The 13976-nt window shown below is 46.6% G+C and overlaps 1 protein-coding gene across 21 annotated transcripts in view; it reads right to left on the reverse strand.

Moving 5' to 3' along the window:
* Positions 1 to 13976, reverse strand: part of Fnbp1 (formin binding protein 1) — a 119957-nt gene that overhangs the window by 77720 nt on the left and 28261 nt on the right. The gene's annotated exons all lie outside the window — the stretch shown is intronic.

A 13976-nucleotide genomic window follows, 5' to 3' on the forward strand; every position in this document is an offset into this window, starting at 1 on the left:
CAGGACAGTGGCTCTAGCATTTTCCATGATGACACTGAGGATGCGGGTGTCTGTTGAGAGCTTTACACCAACATTACCAAATTTGGTTTGAGCACGGTCCAGAGTTAGCCTCCCTGCCCTCTCCTCCTTTTAGACACATTTCTTCTATATATAATTAATGTTCCATTACAAAGGAAAATGTCTCAGATGCCAAAAGCTGACAGGTGAGACACACACACACACACACACACACACACACACACACACACACACACACGAGCACACTAGGGCAGAAGAGACGGCTCAGTAGTTAAGAGCACTAGCTGCTCTAGCAGACGGCGGCCAGAGTTTGAGTCCTGGCACTCCTGTCAGGCAGCCCACAGGTATAACTCTAGCTCCTGGATATCAGAAACCCTTTCTAGACTCCTTAAGTACCCTCATGCAATGTGCTCACGCATATCTAATAAAATAAGAAACAAACGACTTCTTATATTTGTACGTGGGTGCTTTGCCTGCGTGTGTGTAAGTGCCCCAAGTGTGCCTGGTACCCCGAAGGAGGTCTCAGATCCCTGGGTCCAGAGTTACAGCCAGTAATGAGCTGTCATATGGGTGCTGGGAATTGAACCCTAGTCCTCTGGAAAAGCAGCCAGTGCGTTTAACTGCTGGGCCATCTCTCTGGCTTTCTCCTCTCCTGTTCCTGTTGTGGTCGTGGTTGTTGTTGTTATTGAGACAGGGTCTCACTATGTAGCCTTGGTTGGCCTGGAACTTGATAAGTGACCAGGGGCTTGGAATTCAGAAATCCACCTGCCTCTACCTCAGGGATGCTGAGCTTAAAGACATGCACCCACCCTACATTTTTTTTTTTTCCTTTTTAAGAAAGAGCTAAAGAGATGGCTCAGTGGTTGAGAGCACCAACTGCTCTTCCAAAGATTCTGAGTTCAATTCCCAGCAACCACATGGTGGCTCACAACCATCTATAATGAGATCTGATACCCTTTCCTGTGTGTCTGAAGACAGCGACAGTGTACCCACATACATAAATAAATAAATCGTTGAAAAAGAAAGAAAAAAAGAACCAGCTACTTGAATTTGGAGAGCTCTTGCAAGATCGTGACCACAGATCTGCTTGGAATCATGGGAGACCGAGGTCAGGAGACTGAGAATGAGAGCAGGAGGAAGCCATTCTGACACTTGGCAAATGCTACTGTAAGTGACAGATTGGCTGCAGACTCTGAGGGAGATGTGAGCAAGGGGGAAGGGCTCCAGGGTGAGTCCGAGTCTGCTTCCTGCACGTAAGCAAAGTCCACACAGGGAGAAAACTCAGTGCAGTTTGGCCGTGTGAATAAAGGGTTTGGTATGCATAGCAGAGTCTGCAAGCACAGATGGACTAAGCCCTCAGGAGGACGTCGGGAAGTGGACGGGGCTGAAGCTTCAGCCACAGATCGGAGTGCCAGGGGGTGGGCAGCCCTACACAGGAGCAGCAGGGAGGACTGGCCCAGGAAGGAGAGTGGTGGAACAGAGCCAGAGAATGCATTAGAGCATCCCAGGAAGAGACTCGAGCCAGGTCAGATGGGAGGCGTGCTGCTGCCTCAGAGGGAACCTCAGAGGGCCAGAGAATGAGGGTCTGGCCAGCTCCAGGGCTTCACTGACACAGGTTGCCAACCATCTCAACGGTTCTGCTAGGCATCCCTAGTGTGCCCGGGAACCCCTACCTCATTTCTCTAAAACATGCAAGGTCTTAAGACATGCAGTATATAACTGGCACCCTTCAGGCGTTCATTCCAGCCCCATCCGAGCTATGACTGCCATCGACACAGCGCTGGCCCAGTTGGTAGAATGCTTCCTTAGCACGCAGGAAGCCCTGGCTCCTACCTCTAACCCCTCATGAACTGTGTGGTCCACACCCCTGTAAATTCAGCACTTAGAAAGTAGAGGAAGGAGGATCAGAAGCTTAGGGTCATCCTCAGCTATATAGCAAAATTAAAAACAGCCTGGTCTACATAAGATGCCTTCTCAAAAAAGGGGGAGGGTGAGCTGAGATGGCTCAATGGTTAAGGTCACATACGGCTCTTGCAGAGCACCGGCTTTGTTCTCGGCATCCACTTGGTCCTGTGTAAGTCCAACTCCAGGGGATCTTAGGCTTCTAACCTCCACTTATTTATGTGGTCGAACTCACAAACATATACATACAAGAATAAGTAAAAATAAAATTGCCCACCAGCGGTATGGTGGTGCACACCTTTAATCCCAGCACTTGGAAGGCAGAGGCAGGCGGGTCTCTGAGTTTGAGGACAGCCTGGTCTTCAGAAGGGGTTCCAGGACAGCCAGGGCTACACAGAGAAACCCTGTCTCAAGCCACACAACCCCTCAATAAAATAAAATAATTTTTTATTAAATATGAATTTATTTAACATTAGAGACATAATTAAAATATATTTAAATATCCATTGTGGAACATTAGTCTTTTCTTATTGGATATATTTCTTTATTTACATTTCAAATGTATATTCCCTTTCCTGGTTTCCTGTCCATAAGCCTCCTATCCCCTCCCCCTGCCCCATAAAATCTTTTTAAAGAGACTGCACACAGTGATGTATACATTTATATTCCCACCTCTCAGAAAGCTTAGACAGGAGGATCACATGGAACCGAGATTTCAAGGCCAGCCTGACCAATACAGTGAGCCTCTGCCAACAGCGACGGAAGCTATACACACTTAACATATATAACCCGGAGTGTCTAAAGGTAAGGTGTGCACCCATGAGACCAATCCTCGCCACAATCTACCCCACAAATACATACCCACTCCCTTCTAAAAGCTTCCTGTTGTCTCTTGATTCCCCGAGTGCGTGATTCGATCTCTTTCAAACACAATATGGGCATTGTTGAGTGCTGGAGCTGAGCTGTGCTTTAAGCTCGCCTCTACATCAACCTTGAGTCAATCAGAGTCACGTGTCCTAATTTCCTTCCTTTTGCAGTGATAAAACACCCTATCTAGAGACAACAGAGAGGAGAAAGTATAGAATTCAGCGTACTCACTGGCTCATAACCCATCCTTGAAGGAAGTCAAGGCAGGGATTCAAGGAGGAACTCCAACAGAAACCACGGCGGAATACTGCTTGCCAGCTTGTTCAGAGACTCATGCTTAGCTGGCTTTCTCATGTGGCCCAGGACCACGTGCCTAGGGAATGGTGCTGCCCACAGTGGGCTGGACCCACCCAAATCAATGACCAGTCAAAGCAGGCACCCATAATCATGCCCACAAGCCAATCTGGTGTGAGCATTCCCTCAAAAGACTCTTTTCTCAGGTGACACTGTCAAGTTGACAGCTAATTCTGAGATTACTGGTTTATGGTCACCATGTCTAGCTTAACTGCCTTAGTCTAGCTTCCAGTCAGCCAGGAGCAGAGATCAAAGAAATGTCAACTTAGGACACAGGGAGTCTTATGCCCCTAAAATCCTAAAATGACCCTCCGATAGCCCCTGTGAAAAATGTTTATCCTTACAACCAACCTTTTAAAATGTTGTCATAAAAAGCAGGGGATGAAGATTTAAAATTCTCATCACTTTTTTTGTCCTCAATCCACCTCCCAGATTCCACTGTAAGAAACACCGCTCAGAAGATTATTTATTTATGTTATCTCTACAGAGGAGACTTGCCGAGCAAATGAGAGGGGTAAACAAGACGGCGGGTTTCTGTCAACAACCGGAAAAGGCAAATGCACAAGTAACTCTAGTGGTGATCATGAATGAAGAGCTCTCAGCACCCAGGCTAAGACTTCTCACAAGGGCTCTGTTGGTCAGTGACCCTGTCCTGGTCTAGTTCCATTGCGTATCGACCAGATTTAAGGAAACATAATAGCTGGAGTGGTGGCTCTGTGGTTAACACGCTTGCCTTGAAAGCATCAACACCCACGTCTGATCCACAACGCCCACGTCAGAGTGCCCAGTGCTGGGTAGGTGGAGACGGAGGGATCCTTGGGACTCCCCAGCCAGCTTAGTCACCCTGTATCTAAAGAGATGTCCATATGGTGTTTCTGAAGGTAACAGCTGAGGTTGACCTCTGACCACATACACACATACATACACATGCCCCCATGTATATATACATACATGCCTCCAATATGTTGTATCACCTGTCTATCTGTCTATCTACCTACCGATCTATCTTTATATCTATATATTGATATATATCAAGAGCTAGGTAGGCCTGGAGCTCAGGGGTAGAAAAGGTGAAGTTCATGGCTGTAGCCTCAGCAGCGAGAACAGGACAACTCTCCCCTCCCCACCCCCACAGCTTTCTCTTCAGGGCCATCACCTCTGAAAGCTTTTCACAGCTTCTGCTCGTGGATTTCACTGTCTTGCTGACAATCTCCTGACACACCTGCCTGACAATCTCTGTAGCCTTAAGTTCTTGCAAACGAACGAACGAACAAACAAACAAACAAACAACAGTAACAAGAAGAAACCTGTCCCTAAGGAACTCATGCCCCTTTAAAGTTCACTGACCAGTTATGGCTTCCTTGGCTTTAGTTTTGAGACAGGGTGGTACATAGCCCAGGCTGACCACGCCCTATGTAGCCAAGATGACCTTGAACTCCTGATCTTCCTGCCTCTACCTCCCACACAATGGAATTACAGGCACGCAGCACCAAGCTAGTACCAGCAATCAAACCACGGGCTCTGTGAAGGCTAGAGAAGCGCTCGATTAGCTGAGCTCACCCCAGACCTCAACAATGTGTTTTCAATAGTTATCAGTCACCAAGACCATTTTGCAAACTGTAGTAAAGCTATTTCTCAAAGCACGGGATCCAAACAGACAGAAGATGCTCACAGCAAAGCCTTAAATAGTAACAAGTACATGAATGTCTACTGCCTCCAAGCAGCATCCTCTGTGGGCGATGTTGAGGCATCCCTGAAGGGACCACGCCCCGCTGCTACTATCACGGGGCAAGGCAGCCGGAGGAGAAAATTCAAAACAGATGAAAAACCAATCGGCCCACTTACATTCTTGACTAAAATGTGGAAAATTTAATGGGAAGAGATTCCAAATCTCAAAAAGACTCCTTTGTGAGCAAACACTGTAAATGGTCCTTAGAAAAATATCCCAGGCTCCAGTGAGGATGGTGGTGTTACCAAGAATGTGTTCCTTCCTAATGTGGCCAGGGGGTGCAGCTCGTTACCCAGAATCCAGGAGGCTGTCTGAGATCAACCATTTTTCTGTTTAAAAACTGTAGTTTTTCTAAACAGAACTCCCTAGTGGGAAGAGTGGCTTCACAGAAGACAGGCTGCTTCTGTTTCTGTGGCCGTTCTTGACTAGGTGAATCTGGGAAGAATTGCACTCAGCAGGTAGAGGCGGGTCGGGGGAAGCTGGCCTGCCTAGCTGGCCTAGCCACAAATGATGCTGAACTTCTGAGTTCCGCCTCTAAACCGCTCAAGTCCTGGTATAACAGGTGTGCGCCTGGCCAAGTCTTTACCTTTTTAAAGCAGGGGGTGGTGGGAGGTAGGCTGTGGGTAGACTCTATGGCCTTGGCATACTAGGCATTGGCTATACATTGGTTCACATCCTCAGCTCTGGGAAGATTAGTTCAATGACCTTTGCAGATAACTGGATCGCTTCCTTGGGTACCACACCAACAGTTTCTCAAAGAGTAGGCACCGTATGGTATCTGCTGTCATAGCAACAAACCATGGCAACAAACCATCCTCAACAGTCACAACAAAACCCATCAGTCCACCTTACACTGCAAATGACATTTTTCTTCACCTGGGCATGATTATGGATTATTCACTGGTGGCATAGTTAGCTTTAGCTATCAATGTGACATCCCAGGGAAGAGGGATTACCTCCATTAGATTGGCCTACGGACACGTTTGTAGGGCTTTTAAATTTAATTACTAATTGGCAGAAGAAAGCGGAGCCCACCATGGGCAGTGCTATCCCTATGCAGGTAGGCCTGGGTTGCATAAGAAAGGCGACTGTGAGCAAGTCAGGGGAGGAGTCAGCAAGAGGAATTCTTCTAAGGTCTCTGCTACAGTTGCCGCCTCCTGGCTCCTGCTCTGGCTTCCCTCAGTGACTGATTATAACTTATAAGCCAAATAAACCCCCTCCTCCCCAAGTTGCTTTTCCTTATGTTTTATGAAAGCAAGCACAAAAGATTTTCATTTTAAAAGTATTTTCCTTGATATATGTAGATCTGTTAAGTATTGACATTGAAGTTACTCTACCATAAGAAAAAAAAATTTTTTTCTTCTTTTTCTTTTTCTTTTTCTTTTTTCTTTTTTTCGGAGCTGGGGACCGAACCCAGGGTCTTGCGCTTGCCTAAGCGCTCTACCACTGAGCTAAATCCCCAAGAAAAAAATTTTATTTGCATTTGAGTTAGCATTGACTGTCTCCTCTTTCTGGGTATTCTAATTTGTTACATAGAAGCCAGAATGTTACAATTAGCAACAAGTATTGCCAGTCGCTCTACATTCAGCCAGGAAGCGGCTGCCACTTGGGTAAGAGCTTGTCTTAGAAGAGAGAGCTATGTCCCAAGGAAGAAAAGCCACCAGTCCGAGGCAAATAAATATGCAAATGTTTTGCTCTACACGGATGTACAGTAAGGAATGAGGCTCACAAGACAACCACAACTTCATAAAACTAAGAATTTAAGCCAAGAGCGGCAGTGCACACCTGCAAGCCCAGCGCTAGGGAGGTGGAGGTTGGAAGATCGGGAGTTTAAAGCCATTCTTGGTTCCACAGCATCTTTGAGAGCAACCTGGGATAGGTGAGACCCTGGTCTCAAAACAAAACAAACAAAAAATCCACCATAGGCAGGACTGGAGAGATGGCTCGGTTGCTAAGAATACATATTTTTTTCTCTTGCTGAGGACTGAGTTTAGTTCCCAGCACCCACATGGCATCTCACAACTGCCTGTAACTCCACTTCCAGGGCTCTGACACCTTCTTCTGACCCCGAGGACTCCAGCAGGTACGTGGCGCATATACTTACATATACACAAAAATAAACAAGGGGGCTCAGACAAGGCATAGGGGGCAAAGTGCTTGCTGTTCAAACTTGGGGCTTGAGGACCCCAGTTAGGATCTTCCATTTCAGAAGCCTTGTTTGGGATCCTAGCCCCTGAGAGGAAGAGACAGGAGGATCTCCCAGCCAGCCAGAGTCACTAAACTAGTAAACACCAGGTTTGCTAATTAAGCCTGTCTCAGAAAATATGTTTGAGAGCAGCTGAAGAAGACATTTAATGTCAGCCTCTGGCCTCTCGGATAGATTCCCTCCCGCCACCACCTCATAAAATAAACTGGGTATCAGTGTGCTTACAAAATCACAAACTTCAAAGAAACTAATTATGGGATCATGCCAATACACATACACCCAAAACATGAGCTTCTATGTGTACGGACACACAGTAGAGAAACATAAGTGTAAAAGGTTTATGGATTCATTTATTTTGAGAAAAAGTTCTCTCTATAGACCAGGCTGGCCTTGAACTCCCAGAAATCCACCTGCTTCTACCTTACAAGTGCAGGGATCACAGGGATGTGGCATTATGTATGGCTTATAAGAAAGTATTCTCTCCATGGATATGTTTTCATATGCTCTTTTGTAATACATCACGGATATTCAGGCTGTAAATATGTATGAGCTTATCTGTAATTGGGTTGATGTTAATGCTTCAAGATAATAGAAACATAAGGCTACTGGAGGGCTGGAGACATGGCTCAGTGGTTAAGAGCACTGACTGCTCTTCCAGAGGTCCTGAGTTCAATTTCCAGCAACCACACGGTGGCTCACACCCATCTGTAATGGGATCCGATGCCCTCTAATGGTGTGTCTGAAGACAGCGACAGTGTACTCACATACATAAAATTAAAAAAGTAAAAAATAAATAAATAACTAAATAAGGCTACTCTACCGGAACCTCTGCCAACCGGTGACAAAAAATGAAGACAAATTACTCGAGAAAGAGATACTGACATCAATTTCAAAAGCCTGTCATGAAATATTGAACTGTGACTTCTTCTTTGATCGGTATTTTGTCCCCATAAAAAATAGAAATCATCCTTCAGAAAATGGCCACGAGAAACGCCCACATAGGATTGTTTATCCATTGCATTCAAGCATTCCACTTAGGGAGAGGAAAAAAAAAAAGAAGTAAAAATCAATCCAGAGTTAGCCTAGGCTTCAGTGAGTACCTGTCAAGGGAAAGAAAGAGAGAGAGAGAGATGGGGGGTGGGGTTGGGGATTTAGCTCAGTGGTAGAGCTTGCCTAGCAAGCGCAAGGCCCTGGGTTCGGTCCCCAGCTCCCCCCCCCAAAATAAATAAAAATAAAAAGATGGGGAGGGGAGGGGAGGAATGAGGGGGAGACAGAACAGAGAGAGAGAGAGAGAGGGAGGAGAGGAAGAGAAGAGAGAGCTTAGAGATTAAAAGTGATTGCAGGGGGCTGGGGATTTAGCTCAGTGGTAGAGCGCTTACCTAGGAAGCACAAGGCCCTGGGTTCGGTCCCCAGCTCCGAAAAAAAGAACCAAAAAAAAAAAAAAAAAAAAAAAGTGATTGCAGCCCTTCCAAAGGACCTAAGTTCAGTTCCCAGCAACCATGTCATACAGTTCACACTATCTATAACCCCAGCTCCAGGGGAATCCCATGTCCTCTTCTGGATTCTCTGTGCACTGGCATACACACACACACACACAGACACACACAGACACACACATAGACACAGACACACACACAGACACAGACACACACACACACAAAGACACACACACACACAGACACACACACAGACACAGACACACACAGACACACACACAGACACACAGACACACACAGACACAGACACACACACACACACACACACACACACAAATAAAAAACAAATCTTAAAAAAGAGAGAAGAAGAAAGGAGAGAAAATAAAGTTCAGCCTTTATACTGTCTAAAAGCCAAGAATGTAGATAATTTAATTCCCTGTCAATCGAAATGGCCATGGAAGTCACAAGCACACACAAAACTTACAGTAAGTAACAGAGGCTGTGTGTGTTTTAGTCATGGCCACTCCTGCTGTGATGAAGCACCATGACCAAAGCGAGCTGAGGAGGAAAGGTTTTGTTTGGCGTGTGTTTCCACTGTTCATCTCTGAAGGAAGTCAGGACAGGAACTCAAGCAGGGCAGGAACCTGGAGGCAGGAGCTGCTCCAGAGAGTGTCATTACATAGTCCTGGCTGGACTTACTATGTAGACCAGGCTAGCCTCAGGTTCTCAGCAACTTCCCTGTCTCTGCCTCTGGAGTGCTGGGATTAAAGGCCTGAGCCACCATGCCTGACTTAGCTAGCCACTGAGCCTCCTCAGCTTTTCGAGTGTCCACTTTTTCCTATACTTAATAATTGTTCATTTTCTACCAGAAACTTTGTGTCTCTTGAATTGTTTTGGGGAAGCTCTTTATACCTTCAGGAAGTTAAGTGTTACATTTTGGATAAATTCTTTTTATTTTCTATGGAGAAGGAAAGATGGCTCAGTAGGTTTTGTCACAACTCTGACCACCCGAGTTTAGTCTGAGTCCTGGCTCTACACAGTAGGAGAGAACTGACTCCAGAAAATCATCCTTTGATCTCAACATACGTGATACAGGCATACCCACACCCCCACCCACAATTAAAATTTTTTTCTTAAATTGTTTGATTTGAAATTTTATATACGATTGCTATAGACCGAATATGTGACCCAAATCCAATCCACCCTAGGAGGGGCCTTCATGACATGAATAGACTGATTACTGCCCCGGCAACAGCAGCCCCTGACAGCTCCCTTCTAACGTCTGCTAAGATCGGTTTAGATGATAAGACAGTGTCTAGTGTCTGCCTGCCAGGAAATGGTCCCTCACCAGACACCATGTGTTTTCAAGCCTCTGACCTTGGACCTTCAGTGTCCAGAAACCGGAGAGATAAATGGTTCTCATGAGCTACTGAATTTACAGCATTTTACAACAGCAGACCAAACAGGCTAAGACAAGAACATTTTTGACACATAGACTAAATGTTTGGTGACCTTTGGGGCAGGTCCTAGAAGGTCCCCATGCCGTTTTCATGCCATTTTCCACTTCTGTATAAGAGCCAATGTTTCTCCCACAAACCTCTCTTTGTGGTTACCTATGCAGTACCACATGGCCCTGATTCATGGCCTATTATTCTAAAGGCACCTAAGGAAGTCACACGAAGCAAGATCTTTTATGAAAATAGCATCCAGGGACTGGGGGGGATAACCCCATGGATAAGGCCTTTGCTGTGCTCCTGTGAGGACTGGGGTCTGGACCTCGAGCACCCAATTATAAGCCCAGTAGGTAAATCTAACTCAGGGGAGGTGGGGACTGCAGATGCCTGGGCCAAGCTGGCTAGTCGGACTAACACAGTGAGTAAGTTTTGGGTTCAGCGAGAATCCTCACCTCAGTAAATAAAGTAGTGACACCAGATGTCAGCCTCTGGATTCCACAAGCACACACATGCACACATGTGCTCCCCCTACACAAGAGAACACTGACACACATAACACACTAAAAACAAAAATCTACCTTTGCCTTGCCATAGCCTCATTTCCTCTTCGGCAGTAATGCATGCTAAAATAGCAGAGAGATTTCGTTTCAGTTTAGTATTTTTTTTTTTTTTTTTTTACTGAAAGGAAAAAAGGTTTTTATAAACTTAACTTGAAATAGTGAGGCCAGATGTTTGCTGCCTGGCGACCTGAGTTTGATCCCTGGGACCCAGGTGGTGTTAGGAGACAATCGATTCCCACAATCGATCTCCACATGTGTGCTGTGGTGTGGGTACATGAACACACACACACACACACACACACACACACACACACACACACACACACACACAAATGTAATGAAACAGAAACCCAAAGCCCAGGGTTTCTTTTTCACCATCTCACCATCTCTTTACATGTCCAACCCACCACCATCTCCCCTCCCATAGGGCCATCTCCCATGAAGTGCTCCCAGCATGGCCTGTATAGCCCCAAATGGGTTCCCTCCTCCTCACTCTGTGGGATTCACTACATCCTGTTACATAGGTCCAGACTCACAAGGCCTGGGTATCCTCCGATCAATATTTGCTGAGCGCATGCTCGAGTCAAAGGAAAACTCCCGTTACTGAACTGCTCTGGGCATTGGCCAGACTCAGGAGCTGTCCATGTGCATGGTTCACCACTCTGAGAAGCAGGATAATGAGTGGCACAGGCTCTTCTGGAAGACTGTAGCTGTCAACAATGAAAGCCAGATGCTCTTGAGAAGCTAATAAAAATCTAACCCATGGGGCTGGGATATGGCTCGGTCAGTACAGGGCTTGTCTATCATGCACAAAACCCTGGCTTCCATCCCCTGCCTGACATGATCCAGCTGTGGTGGAATTCCTAGCACTGGTAGAAGGGTCAGAACTCCAAAGTCAGGGCTCAGCAGTTACAAGCACTTGATTCCCAGCACCCAAAATGGCAGCTCTCAGCCATCAGTAACTCCAGTTCCAGGGAACTCAATGTGCTTTTCTGGTCTCCACAGGTACCAGGCAAGCACGTGTGCACAGACATACACCGAGGCAAAACACTTGCATACGAATAATTTCAAGGCCCTCCTCGGCCAGTTCAAGGCCAGCAAGGGATACAGGAGAGTGTCCCTAGAAACCAAAGCACCGAACTTATGAAGAATGTTATCCACTGGGCTACCTCCTGGCCCCTGGACATTGCTGTGCTGGGTGGAGCAGAGGAAGGGCAGTGTAGGACAGACACTCGCTGCCTGGCAACATAGCTTCCTCCTAAGCACTGCCTCCTTTTCACTTTCATGTCTATGTGGCTTTCTTTCTTAGGTATCAAGAATTTATTTCTATGCTGGAAATTCCTAAATGCACACCTTTAGTCCCAGCACTCCAGAGGCGGAGGCAGGCAGATCTCTGAGTTCAAGGCCAGCCAGGACAACAGTCTCCAAAAACAAATGCTTGTTGAAAAGTTGACCAGAAGGGTGGGAGGTGGGAAGGGTTGGGTGGGTGAACACCCTCAGAGAAGCAGGGGGATAGGGGATGGGATAGGGGGCTTATAGATGGGAAGGGAAAGGGGATAACATTTGAAATGTAAGTTAAAAAAAATCCAATAAAAAAAGTTGATCAGAGCCAGGGAGATGGCTCAGTGGGTCAGAGTGTTCGCACAGCAAGCATGGGAGTCTGAGCTTGGAGTCCCATCAGTGAGTGAAACGTGGGGTAGGGCCTGCAAGTGTTCCTGGTACCCCAACCCTGAGGTGTGTGCATAGGGGGTTAGGATGGCCGCTGTGTTTCCTTGCTAGTTGTTTGCCTTGCTGGAAAACAGCAAGTTCCGGTTCACTGAAACCCTGGCCTGAGGGGTCATGAGGCAGAGTATTAGAGCAAGATAGCAGATGCCTTCCTTGGTCCTTCAAGTGGTGTGCAGGTCCATAAACACATGCTCCCATAATGCATGTTCGTTCTCTCTCTCTCTCTCTCTCTCTCTCTCTCTCTCTCTCTCTCTCTCTCTCCTTCTCTCTCTCTCTCTCTCTGGAGATTTGAATATGCTAGGCCCAGGGAGTGACACTATTAGGAGGTGTGGCCTTGTGGAGTGGGTGTGTCACTTTAGGGGTGGGCAATGAGACACTCCTCCTAACCACATGGGAGCCAGTCTTTTCCTACTGGCCTCCTGCAGATGAAGATGTAGAACTCTCAGCTCCTCCTGCACCATGCCTGCCTGGACACTGCCATGCTTCCTGCCTTGATGATCATGGACTGAACCTCTGAACCTGTGAGCCAGCCCCAATTAAATGTTGCCCTTCTGAGAGTTGCCTTGGTCACTGTGTCTGTTCACAGCAGTAAAACCCTAATACACACACACACACACACACACACACACACACACACACACACACACACACACACGCCAATCAAAGGTTGAGGGTGTGCTTCAGGTTCTAGAGTGCTTCCTTAGCACACAAAGAGCCCCGGGCCCCATCCCGGAGTCTCATAAGCCTGGTGTGGTGGCAAAGCCTATAATTCTAGGACCAGGGATGTGGGGTGGGCAGGGGTGAGTCAAATTTTTCTATTTTTCCCCAGAGAAAAGCCAATGGGAGCTGCCAGACAGGGTGACTTTTTGAATGAAAGTGGCAATCTGAATTGCTTTCGTACATGATCTCCCTGGGTGTGACAGTGATTCTGAATGTAGGTCACATCTGTGGCATGATTTAAGGAAACTTTTTAGGTCCCTTCTTGTAGTTTTGGTTTTGGACATAGGTTTTCTGTAGCCTTGGCTGTTCCGGAACTCACTCTGTAGACCAGACTGGCCTCAAACTCAGAGATCCTCCTGCCTCTGCCTCTGTGCTCCGATTAAAGGGAAGTTCCAGAACAGTCAGGGTTCCATAGTGAGATCCCGTCTCCATAAGTCATTTTTTATGACTAGTTTTGTAATTTGCTCTGATATTTAGCACAAATCAGTGAGTGAGGTTTCCAATTAGATCACTGTGGCTACTCCATCTGGAGCCCAAATTTGCCTTAGAAATCCGGACTTGGCTGGCACTAACTGGAAGGAAAGGAGCTACCCCACAGGCTTAGTTTAGTTTTGTTCATTTTGGTCTTTGAAGGGGGGCGCCTGACAGACAGTAGAAACCTCAAGACTTTCAAGTGGTCAGATGGCCACAATCCCAACTTTATCTATTTTCACAAGACCTCAATGGATTTAAAAAACAAAACCAGAAAAAACAAAAGACCCACTGCTATGGAGATTCAGGGAGCGAGGCTGCTGGGCTGTGGTTTTCATCGAAGTTCCCAATCTGAATACTAAGAGGGGAAGGAAGCCCTGGGAATCAATGCCTGTGTGATACAAGCCACACCAATGGAGTGACTCTGTCCCCAAGGCAGAGTGACTCATCTATTTCCATGCCAACTGTTCATCAACAATACATCCAAATAGGTGCTTTGGGGACCTGCGAGATGGCTCAGCAGGCAAAGGAACT

The sequence above is a fragment of the Rattus norvegicus genome, chromosome 3, assembly GCF_036323735.1.
Source record: "Rattus norvegicus strain BN/NHsdMcwi chromosome 3, GRCr8, whole genome shotgun sequence".
NCBI lineage: Eukaryota > Metazoa > Chordata > Mammalia > Rodentia > Muridae > Rattus > Rattus norvegicus.